The sequence below is a fragment of the Malaclemys terrapin genome, chromosome 9 (assembly GCF_027887155.1).
Source record: "Malaclemys terrapin pileata isolate rMalTer1 chromosome 9, rMalTer1.hap1, whole genome shotgun sequence".
NCBI lineage: Eukaryota > Metazoa > Chordata > Testudines > Emydidae > Malaclemys > Malaclemys terrapin.
The window spans coordinates 104,991,565-105,008,713 of record NC_071513.1 but is presented as its reverse complement, the minus strand read 5'-3'; the positions used below and the strand labels follow the sequence as shown (position 1 = coordinate 105,008,713).

The following is a 17,149-nucleotide window of genomic DNA, read 5'->3' as shown; positions in this document are numbered from 1 at the left end:
GCGGGGCCTGTGGCAGAGCCAGGGGTTGAGCAGTGAGCACCCCTGGCACATTGGAAAGTTGGCGCCTGTAGCTCCAGCCCCGGAGCCGCATATTAACTTCTGAAGAGCCGAACGTGGCTCTAGAGCCAGAGGTTGGCCACCCCTGCCATATAGTAAAACATATTACACATACTGTAATCTGTGCAAAAAATGGTCTTTTACTCATCTTTCAGATTTGAATGCTGTGGTGTGGCTGTGTGTGTATTATAGTACCATGACTTCATCATTTAGAAAATATACATTACATTTACTAGTACTGAAATAACATTCTACAGAACATATAGAAAGCCATGTTCTTTCTTCCCCTTGGAGTTTATGATCTAAATGTCACCAGTAAAACTACAGTTATCAGTTATTGTCCCTGGTTGTTTATATTGTACTCTTCAATTTATTTGCCAATTTAAAAATTTTGTGATTCATGATGGAGCCTCTGATTGATGCAAATTAGTGAGACTTTACTGTATTTTAACAAAACTAGTGCACCTCCCCAAGAAATCTGAGCTGTGGATATCTTTGTTTCTAAGAGTTAGTGATATCACAAGTACCATAGAAAAGAGAACGCAAATGTGTGAGGGAGGATTAAAATCTCACCTGGTACCATAAATGTATACAAACTATTTAAAACATCTGACAGTTCCCAGGTGCATAATCCTTTGAGAGGTCATCTTTTCCTACCTTAAGTTTATAGATGGCTAAGGAATGTTTGGGATTGCTGCACCCTCTACATTAACTTTTTTCTTTAATTTTTGAGTCCTTTTGTTGGATTTTATTTTGTTGAAAGTAATGTGAACCCATTGGCTTCACTGGAATTCCTTCAGATTTATACCAAAGTAACTGAGCTTAGGATCTGTCCAATACGTTCTTTAAGTTCAAATGAAAAACTCAAAGTTCTCAAAATGACAGACGGTGAACAACAGCTTGTACACAGAGAGTGACTTGCTATTATAAACACAATGACAAACTAGACAGATATCTCTCTGAAAGAATCACTGCCATAATTTTGTTTACTTTTCAGGATCGAAAATAAATGGTCCCCAAATATCTAATTCCATCATTTGTGGTCCTTCAGTTACCCAAATCTTTTACACAGTCTCCACTCATCATTATTGTGTTACTTAATTTATTACTTATCTAAATTGCCCCGGACTTTGAATACACTCCTTGTATAAGTCTAACAAGTCAGTTCAATTTATTTTTATCAATACTGTTCCAGCTGACTACAATTATTAGTTTATTTGTTCACTTGTGGAATCAGATGAGTAGGTCTAAAAATGTAGTATTTTAGCATCACTACTGTTTTTAGATTGTAGTTGGATTTGTATAACAAAAACAAAACTGCATTCCAAACAATACATTTGTTGATACATGTCAGTTTATAAAATAGGGGTTACAATGGACTAATTCTTTCAGACCATTGCATTTGGTACTTGTGATGGTTCTTTACTTTGGCAGAGAAATCAGGGTGTCTATGGCTCACTTATCTCAAGATCTCATGGAGGTGCTAATTTTGTCTAAAATACCACACTAATTAATTTTTGTAACCCGTGCCAATGTACTTTAGAAACTTACAAACCAGTTTTGCTTTTAGCAGTGTCTTTGGTTTACCTTATAGGGTATGTCTGTACAGCAGTTAAACACCCGTGGCTGTCCTGGGTCAGCCGACTGGCTTGCGCAGCTCAGGCTGTGGGACTGTTAAATTGCTGTGTCGACATTTGGGCTTGTGCTGGAGCCCAGGCTCTCGGACCCTCCCCCCTCACGGGGATCCAGAGCTCAGGCTGCAGTCGGAGCCCGAATGTCTACACAGCAATTTTTAGCCCTGTGAGTCCGAGTCAGCTGACTCCAGCCAGCTCGGCCATGAGTCTTTTATTCCGGTATAGATGTACCCTAAGGTTGTTCGCCTGTTCATCACAACAAACAAGATTGGTTCCATAGTACAGATTAAGAGATCACTGGTAGGTGTTTGTATTCTAATGATTAAACTGCCAGTGACCCAATGTTCTTATGTGATTGCTTTCTTAGTATTTGATATTACAGTAACTAGCTGCCACCTGGGATATTTTCAGTGTATAGTGTGGGTGCCCACTAGAGGGCATAGGTGGCTTTCGTTCTCTTCACTTCCTAAAAACAAAAAACGTGTACATTCTTCGAAATGATTTGTAAGATTGGCTCATAAAGACTTGAGTCAGACCTTGTGATTACTCTGTGCATAGATTACCAAATAATAATATACTGAGAGTCAGTAGTACATGTAGAGATAAAAATCTCCCTGAAGGGATATCATCTTAAACTTCTTGTTGCCTCAACAGTGGATACAGTTGTGAGCACAACTTATTCAAGGCAATTGGTGACATTCATTACAAGTAGTCCTTGTCTCATAGCATAACTGTTGGCATTTTCAGAATGTGTTTTGTAAATAAATATTTGTCTTTGTTTCAGAAAAAGAGGTAAGGACAGTCAACTTTTCATTTTTTCTGGAAAGACTCTCCTGGTTGATATTAAGAGGGATGTAAATCTTCACATTCTTAATATTGATGACATAGACCATATAACAGTGTTTGTTTACTTGGCATTTACTTTGGAAATGTCACTTGACCTAGCCTATGGAAAGTTATAAGGGTAGGGGATGTGTGTGTGATTTTGTAGTAGTCCTGTCTCTCTGGAAACTAGGAGTTCCTTTTAGATTATTTTTAATAATGCCCTCGTGTGGCTGTGACACTATTGTTGATCTGCAGCTAGTTGGTCCAAAATTTGTTTTATCAAGATAATTTTAAATGAAACATTCCCTTGAAAGTACAACACTTAATATATTATTTCTTTGATAGGATAACGAGCCTTGTGGATAAGGGAGAAGCTGTGGATGTGGTATATCTAGACTTTAGTAAGGCATTTGATATGGTCTCGCATGATATTCTTATCGATAAACTAGGCAAATACAATTTAGATGGGGCTACTATAAGGTGGGTGCATAATTGGCTGGATAACCATACTCAGAGAGTTGTTATTAATGGTTCCCAATCCTGCTGGAAAGGCATAATGAATGGGGTTCCGCATGGGTCTGTTTTGGGACTGGCTCTGTTCAATATCTTCATTAACGACTTAGCTTTGGCATAGAAAGTACGCTTATTAAGTTTGCAGATGATACCAAACTGGGAGGGATTGCAACTGCTTTGGAGGACAGGGTCATAATTCAAAATGATCTGGACAAATTGGAGAAATGGTCTGAGGTAAACAGGATGAAGTTTAACAAAGACAAATGCAAACTGCTCCACTTGGGAAGGAAAAATCAGTTTCACACATACAGAATGGGAAGAGACTGTCTAGGAAGGAATACGGCAGAAAGGGTTCTAGGGGTTATAGTGGACCACAAGCTAAATATGAGTTAACAGTGTGATGCTGTTGCAAAAAAAGCAAACATGATTCTGGGATGTATTAACAGGTGTGTTGTGAGCAAGACACAAGAAGTCATTTTCCGCTCTACTCTGCGCTGGTTAGGCCTCAACTGGAGTATTGTGTCCAGTTCTGGGCACTGCATTTCAAGAAAGATGTGGAGAAATTGGAGATGGTCCAGAGAAGAGCAACAAGAATGATTAAAGGTCTTGAGAACATGACCTATGAAGGAAGGCTGAAAGAATTGGGTTTGTTTAGTTTGGAAAAGAGAAGACTGAGAGGGGGCATGATAGCAGTTTTCAGGTATCTAAAAGGGTGTCATGAGGAGGGAGAAGATTTGTTCACCTTTGCCTCTAAGGATAGAACAAGAAGCAATGGGCTTAAACTGCAGCAAGGGAGGTTTAGGTTGGACATTAGGAAAAAGTTCCTAACTGTCAGGGTGGTTAAACACTGAAATAAATTGTCTAGGGAGGTTGTGGAATCTCCATCTCTGGAGATATTTAAGAGTAGGTTAAATAAATGTCTATCAGGGATGGTCTAGACAGTATTTGGTCCTGCCATGAGGCAGGGGACTAGACTCGATGACCTCTCGAGGTCCCTTCCAGTCCTAGAATCTATGAATAGTGAGGTTTTCTTTAAAATCCTTTTACAGAAGGTTATCTTCAATTTTCCTTTTTTATAGGGTAACTTTAACAATGTTAAAGCTAGAAAATTAACAGCCTTTCTAAATATTGGGAAGCCCTCTTTCAAGTTGCTCTCTTGTATGCAGTGTTGTTGTAACCAAGTTGGTCCCAGAATATTAGAGACAAGGTGGCTGAGGGAATATCTTTTATTGGACTAACTTGGTGAGAGAGACTAGCTTTTGAGCTTACACAAAGCTCCTCTGGCCTGAAGAACTGTGTGAACTCCAAAGCTTGTCTCTCACCAACAGAAGTTGGTCCAATAAAATATATTGCCTCACTCACCTTGTCTAATTGATGTCTTGCACATAAGAGCACCAATATTTAAATAAGAGAAATAGCTTTTAACGTGAGCTTATGTATACATTCCAATGGAAGCATGTAGATACAAATAGGTGCTAAAATACTGTTACCTTGAATGGTCCCTTAGAATACGTGCTAACTACTTATGCTAAGTTGTCTGTTCCATCTTGTATATAGCTGTGACAATCTCCGTAACTTTCCTGGACCTGAGGAAGAGCTCTGTGTAGCTCGAAAGCTTGTCTCACCAACAGACCATAATCCAATAAAAGATATTACCTCACCCACCTTGTCTTGCTAAAATACTAGGTAGTTTAGCTTGACTCGCAAATGAGGTGGTATGGCTATAGGGAATTAAAGCGTAGGCTGATGTTCAACTGGTACTTTGAGCTTGTTTTGACATCTAGGAAGGAGGCTTTTCATCACTAGATCATTGGTGTGAATCCAGACTAGGTCCGTGGCAAGCAGAAATTAACTCCTCATCTGCAATTCATTTCCTAGTAAATTATTTTATACAAAAATTAAAAGCATCACTGTCACATATGGTATGTTATTGACTCTGAGATGAATGGGCATGAGAACTTCTCAGTATCTCATAGGTTCAAAAATTCTTAGAGTTTAGGGCTAGAAGATCATTTAATCATGTTCCTCGGACTTGCAACACAATTCATTCCTCAGAATTGTGTTGTAAGTTGAAACGTTGCAAGTCGAAACCACTTTTCCCATAGGAATTAATGGTATGAAGGGGGGATTGGTTCCTGAACCAATAGTGCTTGATGCACTATTTTCACCACAAGAACCCAGATTTTTGTATTCAGTGAATTCTAGATGACGAATGTTGCAACATCAGTGTTTTTACTGTACACTGTATTTTGTAAGCAGCATTCAAATAAACATATAAACTCACACATGCTGCTCAGAATGCCGGCAACACAAGCTCAGAAAGCCAGGGAGAACTGCACACATGTTGAGCCTCAGCCAATCACTGTTCAAGCATCCTGATTGGCTCCCAGCCCTGAGCTCAGCCAATCAAAAACAAGCGGCAAACCTACCCGGCAACAAGCTACCCTGCTGCTTCAAAGCCAATCAGAAGCAACCCCTTCCCGCTCCATACCAGTATAACGCAACCAGGAGGTGATTTCACGCGTACTTTATGCAAATCAAGCGTTGTAAGGGCGAAACCAGTGTTATGGGGGCGAAATGGGCAGTCAGTTCAAAAGCGTCGTAAGTTGCATCCGACATAAGTCAGGTGTCGTAAGTCCGAGGACTCCCTGTATATCACAGGCCATTACATTTCAACCAGTTACCCCTGTATTGAGCCCAGTAGCTTGTGTTTGGCTAATTCAGATCTTCCGGAAAGGCAGAGATGGAGAATCTACCACTCAGTAGCTAATCAACCTTGCAGTTAAAAACCTCTTATGCCTTATTTCTGGTTTGAATTTGTCTGGCTTCGGTTTCCAGCCATTGCTTTTTGTTATGCCTTTGTCTGCTAGATTAAAGAACTCTTCAGTACCTAGTATTTTCTCCCCATGAAGGTACTTAGACACTGTAAATCAAGCCACCTCTTTGTCTTCTTTTTGATAAACTATTCAGATTGAGTTCTTTAAGTCTCTCACTGTAAAACATTTTCTCCAGCCCTTGCATCATTTTTGTCGCTCTTCTTATCTCCCTCTCTAATTTTTTAGCACTCTGTCTTTAAAATGTGGACACTAGAACCGTACACAGCATTCTAGTATCGGTCTCACCAATGCATATACAGGCGAAATCATCTCCCTATTCCTGCTTACTACTCCCCTGTTTATACATCCAACGATCACACTAGCCTTGTTTTGCCACCTCGTACTGGGAGCCCAGGTTCTGTTTTTCACTATGACCCCCCCTTCAAGGTTTTTCAGGTTGGCTTGACATGACCTGTTTTCCATAAAACCATGTTGACTGGCATTAATTATATTCCTATTCTTTAATTCTTTATTAATTGAATCCCATACAATCTTTTATAATTTACCTTGGCTTGATGTCATGCTAACTGGCCTGTAGTTCCTGGGTCATCCTGTTTGCCCTTTTAGAATATTGTGACAACATTAGCCCCTTCCAGTCTTCTAGAATTTCGCTGATATTCCAAGATTTATTTAAAATGTTCATAAGTGATCCAGACATCTCCTGTGCCAGCTCCTTTAGGATTCATGGATGCAGGTTATCCGGGGCTGCTAATTTAAAAATCGTTATCCCTAGTAGATATAGTCTAACTTCCTCGGTTACTAATGGACTGGAAAATACTTCATCATTCCGCTTCTTTCTAAATACAGAACAAATATTTATTGAACACTTCTGCCTTTCCCTCCCTGCATTAACAACAATTTTACAGTCTCCATTTAGTAATGGGCCTATACCATTGCTAAAATTTCTTAATATATTCTCTTATTGCCTTTCAGTAATGTTGAAGTTGGATAACTCATAAAGCTGAAGCTACAAATTTAATACTTGGTTTGTTTTGTAAAAATTATAACATTAAAACAAATCAGATTGGTAAATTCTGTTGTTTTTAACCTGTGAACATACGAAGTTGGCAAGTTCACATGGAGAGGATAAAACTTGACATCCCTCTGCTGGTTAACATTAACATGTTTAACTGTGCAGTTGTGATTCAAGAAACTTTTATAAGCTGCAGTGGCAAAGCAAGCAGTGCTCATGGCTCCATAGATTAAAAAAATGGGGAGGAGGAGGATTTTTTTATGTGTGCGTGTGCGTCTGTGTGTGGTTGGTTTTAAACAGCCTCAGGAAAGTTTAAGGAAAAACTGCCTTTACTGCATAGTTAAGAAATCACACTTTAATTCCAGAGGTTAACGTTTGATCCCATGACATTTACTCTTCCACACTTCACATCTGATGGCAGAGAATAATGCATTTAATAGGGAAGAGAGGAATAGAAAGGACTACATATGTCTATGCTGTGTCGGTCCCAGGATATTAGAGACACAAGATGGGTGAGGGAATACCTTTATCAGACCAACTTCAGTTGGTGAGAGAGAGTTTTTGTCAAGCAGAAGTTGGTCAAGTAATAAATATTACCTCTATATTTGTCTAAGTGTTTGGGAACTATCTAACTTTAGGAATTTTTTAGCTTTGAGTGTTGGATTTCTCAACCACAGATCTGCATTAATATGTGACTGCAGTTTAAAATAGTAAAAATATAAGAGTTCAAGAAATGCAGGTGATAATTAGATACTTCACCAGTTGATTAATCAATTTTTGTTTTTCCCAAGTTACTTTTGTAACAAATGTTAGCAAGTTATTATTAGGTACAGTTATAGTTAACAAGTTTTTGAAACTGAAGATATGCAGGCAGCTACACTAGAAATGGGTTTTTCAGTACAGCATTAATTATAGAACTTTGTTTAGTTATAATGATGTGTATGGTTTTGAATGTAACATAGGACATAACATTATCTTGAGTGTAGCATGTATTTTACTATAAACATTGAAATCTCTATTGCAGCCTACAGACAAGTATAATTATACAAAGATACACTTTAAAAATATAAACACAGTTTTGGTTTAGTATATGTTGGATACAATGGTCTTCCTTAAGCCTAAGCACAGAAACAAAAGCCTGCATTATTATAACAGAAAGCCCAAGATGGGAAGTGATAAAATGGGTATTGAGTAGAGGGCTTTGTTAAAACTTAGCTGGTGTACTTGTAAAATTTCCATGTATTCATTAAATTCTTATGTCATTCTTATTGTTAGAGGTTGGTTAGTTGACTAAAGTGTTAAGCTTTGTTTGCCGTGACAAATTATAACCCTAACTCCTTTCAAAATATAGTTGGAAGATTCTGAACTTGAATAGTTCTTACAAATTGTATGCATTATCCAAATATTTATTCTACATTATGGGGATAAAGAATGATATTTAAGGGTGTCTGTGTACAGAAGAAACACTGCAGAATTATAAATAGCAGGGTCTTAAATTTCTGTAAAGATGTATTACTCAGTTTAGAAATGTCTTTCTGTCAGAGCCCCTTTTGCCCTCTTTATTTTAATTTAATTATTTTCTCTGGAACTTGAAACAAAAATCAAGATGTTAAAACAACCTTTTTTTGTAATGCACTGTAAACAAAAAAAGGCATTTTATTTCAAATTTATAACGGTATATTGGACTGACATTACACTTTTTGGCACTAGAAGATCATCTTACTTCTGAAGATGAAACATCACAGGAATTTCAGCTTCTTGTGATAAGGAGTGTAATGGATGTGGGGAGAAGATGACCTCTAATCCTAGATCTGAAGTTTCTTGAACAGGAGTTCTCAAACTGGGGGTCGGGACCCCTCAGGGTCACAAAGTTATTACATGGGGTGGTGTCGAGCTGTCAGCCCCCACCCCAAACCCTGCTTTGCCTCCAGCATTTATAATGGTGTTAAATATTTAAAAAGTGTTTTTAATTTATAAGGAGGGGGTCGCACTCAGAGGCTTGCTATGTGAAAGGGGGCACCAGTACAAAAGTTTGAGAACCACTGTTCTTGAACATACAAACCAGCAACACTTTACTTTTCTCATACAGTATAGTGGACATCCACTGATACTGACCCTATGGAAATAGCATTGGTGATCAACTCTACTTCAAGTCAGAGCAAAAATTCTGGGTTAGACATTTGTTCTAAAGGAGTGCTGCTTGGAGAAGGCATGAGAAAGGGTGGAGGGAGGTTTTGGAAACAGCTTTTCCTTTGGGGACATCATAGGCAAGGGATCTGAGGAAACTGACAGGTCCCATAAGAGAGAGTGGCTACAAATGGAAGGGGCACGTGGAATCCAAGTTTCAGTGAATGCTTTTTTTTTTTTTTTTTTTTAATATCTTTTGGTATTGAAATCCTACCACATTCAGGTCAGAGTTTGTGTACGACTGTCATATAATCAAGCCTCCTTAGTTTAAAAGGAAAAAAAAAAATTAAATTTAGCTGCAGACTCTGCCAGCTATTTCAAAGTCAGTTAATGAAGAAAATAGGGTTCTTTTTATTTGGAAAAGATGCCGTATAGTTCTTTTGCAATATAGTTTCATAAGATTGTGTTTGTCAATATTTCCATTTCTTTGGGCCTTATGTTTTTTCCGTTCACCCTTTTCCATGATTCTGTTGTGCAACAGTTTTTAACAATAAAACTTGACAAAGGTTTTGGTTTATGTACCCAATTCTCCATCTCTCCTGTATGTAGAAGGCCCACTGGAATGCTGTGTTTGCAGCAGCTGCAGGATCAGGCAGTAATTGCTAATAAGACTTATTTTCTTTTCCTTTTCTTTCATTCCTTTTGCATGGAAATTTAAAAAGAATAGTCACAAGAGTGAAATGCCTGCAAGCTAGATGAAAACTATTTTAAAGACGCCATAATAGAGACGCAAACTAAATGTATCCCCCAAATACAAAACAAAACAGTAAGAGGACCAAAAAAATGCTCCCATGGCTAAACAACAGAATAAAGGAGGCAGTTAGAGGCAAAAAGACATCCTTTAAAAATTGGAAGTCAAATCCCACTGAGGAAAATAGCAAATCAAGTATAAAAGTATAAGTAGGCAGGCTGAAAAATAATTTGAAGAGCAACTAGTAAGACACACAAACTATCAGGATTTTGTTTTTTTTAAAGTACGTCAGAAGCAGGAAGCCCGTCAAACAATCAGTGGGGCCACTGGATGACCAACCTGGTAAAGGAGCACTCAAGGAAGACAAGGCCATTGTGGAGACACTAAATGAATTCATTGTATGGGTCTTCCCTGCAGAGGTTGTGAGGGATATTCCCATACCTGAGCCATTCTTTTTAGGTGACAAATCTGAGGAACTGTCCTGGATTGAGGTGTAAATAGAGGAGATTTTGGAACCAGTTGATAAATTAAACGGTAATTAGTTACCAGGACCAGATGGTATTCACCCAAGAGTTCTGAGGGAACTCAAATATGAAATTGCAGAACTACTCATTGTGGTATGTAAACTATCACTTAAATCAATCTCTGTACCATATGCCTGGAGGGTAGCTAATGTAACTTTTTTTTAAAGTGATTTTTAAAAAGGGCTCCAGAGGTGAACCTGGCAATAACTGGCTGATAAACTTAACTCCAGTACCAGGCAAATTGGGTGAAACTATAGTAAAGAACAGAATTATCAGACACCTAGGCCTGGTCCACACTAACCCCCCACTTTGGACTAAGGTACGCAAATTCAGCTACGTTAATAACATAGCTGAATTCGAAGTACCTTAGTCCGAACTTACCGCGGGTCCAGACGCGGCAGGGAGGCTCCCCTGTCGATGCTGCGTACTCCTCTCGCCGAGCTGGAGTACCGGTGTCGACGGCGAGCACTTCCGGGATCGATTTATCGCGTCTAGACCAGACGCGATAAATCGATCCCAGAACATCGATTGCCTGCCGCCGGACCCGGAGGTAAGTGTAGACGTACCCCTAGATGAACACGATATGTTGGGGAAGAGTCAACGTGGCTTTTGTCACCAATCTACTAGAATTCTTTGAGGATGTCAACAAGTAGGGATATCTAGTGGATATCCAGTGGATATAGTGTACTTGTGCTTTCAGAAAGCCTTTGACAAGGTCCTTCACTGAATACTCGTAAGCATACTAAGCAGTCATGGGATAAAAGGGAAAGTCCTCTTGTAGATCAGTAACTGGTTAAAAGATAGGAAACAAAGGGTAGAAATAAATGTTCAGTTTTCAGTGTGGAGGGAGATAAATAATGGTGTCCCCCAAGGATCTGTACTGAGACCAGTACTGTTCAATATATTCATAAGTGATCTGGGAAAGGGGTAAACAGGTGGCAACATTTGCAGACAATACTACATTACTCAAGATAAGTAAGTCCAAAGCTGACTGCAAAGAGTTGCAAAGGGCTCTCACAAAACTGGGTGAGTGGGCAACAAAATGGCAGATGAAATTCAGTGTTGATAAATGCAAAGTAATGCACATTGTATGTATAGTTGGGATTATGTTTTCCGAAATGATGAGGTCTAATTTAGCTGTTACTACTCAAGAAAGATCTTGGAGTCATCGTGGATAGTTCTCTGAAACATCTGCTCAATGTGCCTCAGAACTCAAAATAACGAACAGAATGTTAGGAACCATTAGGAAAGGGATAGATAAGATAGAAAATACCATAATGCCATTATATAAATCTATGGTACACCCACACCTGGAATACTATATGCAGTTCTGGTCACCCCGTCTCCAAAAAGATACATTAGTATTGGAAAAAGTACAGAGAAGAGCAACAAAAATGATTAGGGGTATGGAACAGCTTCCATATGAGGAGAGATTAAAAAGACCGGGGCTATTCATCTTAGAAAAGACATGACTCGGCCAGGGGGATATGATAGAAGTCTAAAAAAATCATGAATAATGTAGAGAAAGTGAATAAGGAACTGTTATTTATTCCAAGTAACACAAGAACTAGGGATCACCTTATGAAATTAATAGGCAGCAGGTTAAAAACAAACTTAAAGAAGTACTATTTCATACAGTGCACAGTCAGAGCGTGGAACTTTTTGCCAGGGGATGTTGTGAGGGCTGTTGCCTGATTCTGTAGTGGTTATTGATTATTATTGGTTTCCAGTTAATTACTAATTAAAGAACTGGGGATTGTAGGGTTCTAGGCCCAGAATCAAGGTTATCAGGTTCAGTGTCTGGTTGGGAATCCTCATGTGCACAATGGAGACGCACTCAGGGCAAAGAAAAACTTTATGCAATTTTATTAGTACTGTGACGGGTTGGATCACAGAAACCCCCTTGGGAACTGCCAACTGCTGTGCCAAGACTGGGAATCTAGCACCCTGTCTTGTTGAGCCAGACATTCCAGTCTGCTCCAGCACAGACCCAAGGTCTGAACCACGTGCCCCAAAGCTGCAGACTTAACTGAAAGCAACTTACAGAAGTGTTCCTGTCTTTAACACTCAGATGCCCAACTCCCAATGGGGTCTAAACCCCAAATAAGTCTGTTTTATCCTGTATAAAGCTTATACAGGGTAAACTCATAAATTGTTCTCCCTCTATAACTCTGATAGAGAGATATGCACAGCTGTTTGCCCGTCCAGGTATTAATACATACTCTGGGTTAATTAATAAGTAAAAAGTGATTTTATTAAATACAGAAAGTAGGATTTAAAGGGTTCCAAGTAGTAACAGACAGAACAAAGTGAATTACCAAGTAAAATAAAATAGAACACGCAAGTCTAAGAAAACTGAATAAAGATAACACCTCACCAGTTCCAGTAAGCTTCCTTTTACAGACTAGTCTCCTGCTAGTCTGGGTCCAGCAATCACTCACATCTCCTGTAGTTACTGTCCTTTGTTCCAGTTTCTTTCAGATAGCCTCTCCACCCCCAAGGATATCTCTTTAGCCAGCTGAAGACAAAATGGAGAGATTTCCCACAGGCTTAAATAGACTTTCTCTTGTGGGTGGAGACCCCCTCCTCTCTCCTATGCAAAGTCCATCTCCAAGATGGAGTTTTGGAGTCACGTGGGCAAGTCACTTGTCCATGCATGACTCAGTTTTTGAAGGCAGCAGCCATTGCTTACCTGCTACCTTGAACGTCCTCATGTAGACGTCTTGTGTGGATTGGAGCCTCCCAAGATCCATTGTCCCTTAAGTGCTTCTTGATTGGGCACTTAATTTGCACGTTCCTTTCTCCAGAAGCTGACCGAATGCTTTACAAAGGCTAATTAGAAATCAAGCCAACTAGCCAGTGAGCCATTGATCACCACCTGTTGAGCTCGATGATCTAGCCAGCTTTCTCTCCACCTTATAGTCCATTCATCCAGCCCATACTTCTTTAACTTGCTGGCAAGAATACTGTGGGAGACCTTATCAAAAGCTTTGGTAAAGTCAAGGAATAACACGTCCACTGCTTTCCCGTCCTCCACAGACCCCGTTATCTTCTCAAAGAAGGCAATTAGGTTAGTCAGGCATGACTTGCCCTTGGTGAATCTATGCTGACTGTTCCTGATCACCTTCCTCTCCTCCAAGTGCTTCAGAATTGATTCCTTGAGGACCTGCTCCATGATTTTTCCAGGGACTGAGGTGAGGCTGACTGGCCTGTAGTTTCCCGGATCCTCCTTCTTCCCTTTTTTAAAGATGGCACTACATTAGCCTTTTTCCAGTTATCCGGAACCTCCCCTGATTGCTATGAGTTTTCAGAGATAACGGCCAATGGCACTGCAATCACACCCGCCAACTCCTTTAGCACCGTCGGATGCATCTGGCCGCATGGACTTGTGATTGTCCAGCTTTTCTAAATAGTCCTTGTTGAACCTCACCAATCTAACCCCCAGTGTAGCCAGTGCTAGGTCAATGGAAGAATCCACCTCTCGGGGAGATGAATTAAGGACAGCCATGGGAGAGAGCCTCCAGTTGCTGTAGTAAGTGTCCACATTGAAGTGCTACAGCAGTGAAGTGTATCTTGGGAAGCATATAGATGGTCCTTGGGGTGATTCATGGGGGTGAGGTTGTAGAGTTTTTGTTGGATTTGTTTAGGGAAGGATTTGATGATATCCTGAAATTCCTGGGTGAATTGTAGAAAGGGATTTTCGAGTTCTTTAACTCAAAATTAAAGTGGTGTGTAAGAGTTGTTTCTTGGCCTCATTGACACAGTCGTCACAGTTGAGGACTATGACGATGACCCTCTTTGGATGCTGCTTTGATCACTATGCAGTGGTTGGATGTCTAGGACTGCATAGCTGTCCTCTAGGGAATGGAGAGATTGTTGTGGCTGTGATATTTAAGAATTTCACAGTTGATTTTTTTTTCTCCCCTGAAGCAATTGATGTAATGATCAAGTGTATATCCGGGTTGGAAGGGACCTCAGGAGGTCATCTAGTCCAACCCCCTGCTGAAAACAGGACCAATCCCCAATTAAATCATTCCAGCCAGGGCTTTGTCAAGCCTGACCTTAAAAACCTCTAAGGAAGGAGAGGTTTCAGAGTAGCAGCCGTGTTAGTCTGTATCCGCAAAAAGAACAGGAGTACTTGTGGCACCTTAGAGACTAACAAATTTATTAGAGCATAAGCTTTCGTGGACTACAGCCCACCTCTTCAGATGCATATAGCTATATGCATCCGAAGAGGTGGGCTGTAGTCCACGAAAGCTTATGCTCTAATAAATTTGTTAGTCTCTAAGGTGCCACAAGTACTCCCATTCTTTTTAAGGAAGGAGATTCCACCACCTCCCTAGGTAACCCATTCCAGTGCTTCACCAACCTCCTAGTGAAAAAGTTTTTTCTATTATCCAACCTAAACCTCCCCCACTGCAACTTGAGACCATTACTCCTTGTTCTATCATCTGTTATCACTGAGAATAGTCTAGATCCATCCTCTTTGGAATACCCTTTCAGGTAGTTGAAAGCAGCTATCAAATCCACCCTCGTTCTTCTCTTCTGCAGACTAAACAATCCCAGTTCCCTCAGCCTCTCCTCATAAATCATGTGTTCCAGCCCCCTAATCATTTTTGTTGCCCTCCGCTGGACTCTCTCCAATTTTTGCACATCCTTCTGGTAGTGTGGGGCCCCAAACTGGACACAGTACTCCAGATGAGGCCTCACCAATGTCGAATAGAGGGGAATGATCACGTCCCTCAATCTGCTGGCAAAGCCCCTATTTATACAGCCCAATATTCCGTTAGCCTTCTTGGCAGCAAGAGCACACTGTTGACTCATATCCAGCTTCTTGTCCACTGTAACCCCTAGGTCCTTTTCTGCAGAACTGCTGCCTAGCCATTCGGTCCCTAGTCTGTAGCAGTGCATGGGATTCTTCCGTCCTAAGTGCAGGACTCTGCACTTGTCCTTGTTGAACCTCATCAGGTTTTTTTTGGCCCAATCCTCTAATTTGTCTAGGTCCCTCTGTATCCTGTCCCTACCCTCCAGCGTATCTACCACTCCTCCCAGTTTAGTGTCATCTGCAAACTTGCTGAGAGTGCAGTTCACGCCATCCTCCAGATCATTTATGAAGATATTGAACAAAACCAGCCCCAGGACCGACCCTTGGGGTACTCCGCCTGATACCAGCTGCCAACTAGACATGGAGCCATTGATCACTACCCGTTGAGCCCGACGATCTAGCCAGCTTTCTATCCACCTTATAGTCCATTCATCCAGCCCATACTTCTTTAACTTGCTGGCCAGAATATTGTGGGAGACCGTATCAAAAGCTTTGCTAAAGTCAAGGAATAACACATCCACTGCTTTCCCCTCATCCACAGACCCCGTTATCTCCTCATAGAAGGCAATTAGGTTAGTCAGGCATGACTTGCCCTTGGTGAATCTATGCTGACTGTTCCTGATCAGTTTCCTCTCCTCGAAGTGCTTCAAAATAGATTCTTTGAGGACCTGCTCCATGATTTTTCCAGTCATCCGGGACCTCCCCCGATCTCCAGGAGTTTTCAAAGATAATGACCAATGGCTCTGCAATCACATCCGCCAACTCCTTTAGCACTCTTGGATGCAGCGCATCCGGCCCCATGGACTTGTGCTTGTCCAGTTTTTCTAAATAGTCCTGAACCACTTCTTTCTCCACAGAGGGCTGGTCACCTCCTCCCCATGCTGTGCTGCCCAGTGCAGCAGTCTGGGAGCTGACCTTGTTTGTGAAGACAGAGGCAAAAAAAGCATTGAGTACATTAGCTTTTTCCACATCCTCTGTCACTAGGTTGCCTCCCTCATTCAGTAAGGGGCCAAACACTTTTCTTGACCTTCTTCTTGTTGCTAACATACCTGAAGAAACCCTTCTTGTTACTCTTAACATCTCTTGCTAGCTGCAACTCCAAGTGTGATTTGGCCTTCCTGATTTCACTCCTGCATGCCTGAGCAATATTTTATACTCCTCCCTGGTCATTTGTCCAATCTTCCACTTCTTGTAAGCTTCTTTTTTGTGTTTAAGATTAGCAAGGATTTCACTGGTAAGCCAAGCTGGTCGCCTGCCATATTTACTATTCTTTCTACACATCAGGATGGTTTGTTCTTGCAACCTCAATAAGGATTCTTTAAAATACAGCCAGCTCTCCTGGACTCCTTTCCCCCTCATGTTATTCTCCCAGGGGATCCTGCCCATCAGTTCCCTGAGGGAGTCAGAGTCTGCTTTTCTGAAGTCGAGGGTCCGTATTCTGCTGCTCTCCTTTCTTCCTTGTGTGTCAGGATCCTGAACTCAACCATCTCATGGTCACTGCCTCCCAGGTTCCCATCCACTTTTGCATCCCCTACTAATCCTTCCCAGTTTGTGAACAGCAGGTCAAGAAGAGCTCTGCCCCTAGTTGGTTCCTCTGATAGTATGGTATCAGGTTCTGTGGTGGGGCAGAAGTACTGTTTCTTGGAGAGAACAGACAGTTCAGCTCTGCTGAGGGGTAATTTTGGTAAGTTGATGATGTTGAAGTGCCATGTAATGTCCATGTGCTGAGCCCCAGTCGTGGTTTCTCCTGGAGATGCTGTTCTATGGGTTGTGGAGTTCTTGTAGTTGGTTCCACTTTGTTTTTGTTTTGCATGGCTGTTATCTGGGTTTTTTGATAATTATTTTCGGTTTACAACGATCTGTAACGTACTAACCCTTATTTGTCCTATGATTAGAGATGTTATCTGCCAACTTCATCTTGAATGGTCTCTTGCAACACGTGTTAAGTTCTTATTTGTTCCACCTTGTATTTATCTGTGGCATTCCAATTACCTTTCTCAGACCTGAAGAAATAGCTCTGTGTAAGCTCGAAAACGTCTTTCTT

General features: G+C 40.7%; 1 protein-coding gene across 3 annotated transcripts in view; it reads left to right on the top strand.

Moving 5' to 3' along the window:
• Positions 1–17,149, top strand: part of ATP13A3 (ATPase 13A3) — a 118,623-nt gene that overhangs the window by 29,404 nt on the left and 72,070 nt on the right. Inside the window, exon 1 of one of the 3 annotated variants that reach the window (XM_054039252.1) lies at positions 1,968–1,991. The exons of the other annotated variants lie outside the window; for them this stretch is intronic. The gene's annotated coding sequence lies outside the window, so the exon portion shown is untranslated. Of the gene's footprint in view, positions 1–1,967; positions 1,992–17,149 lie in introns of those variants that run through there. 3 annotated transcript variants of the gene reach the window in all.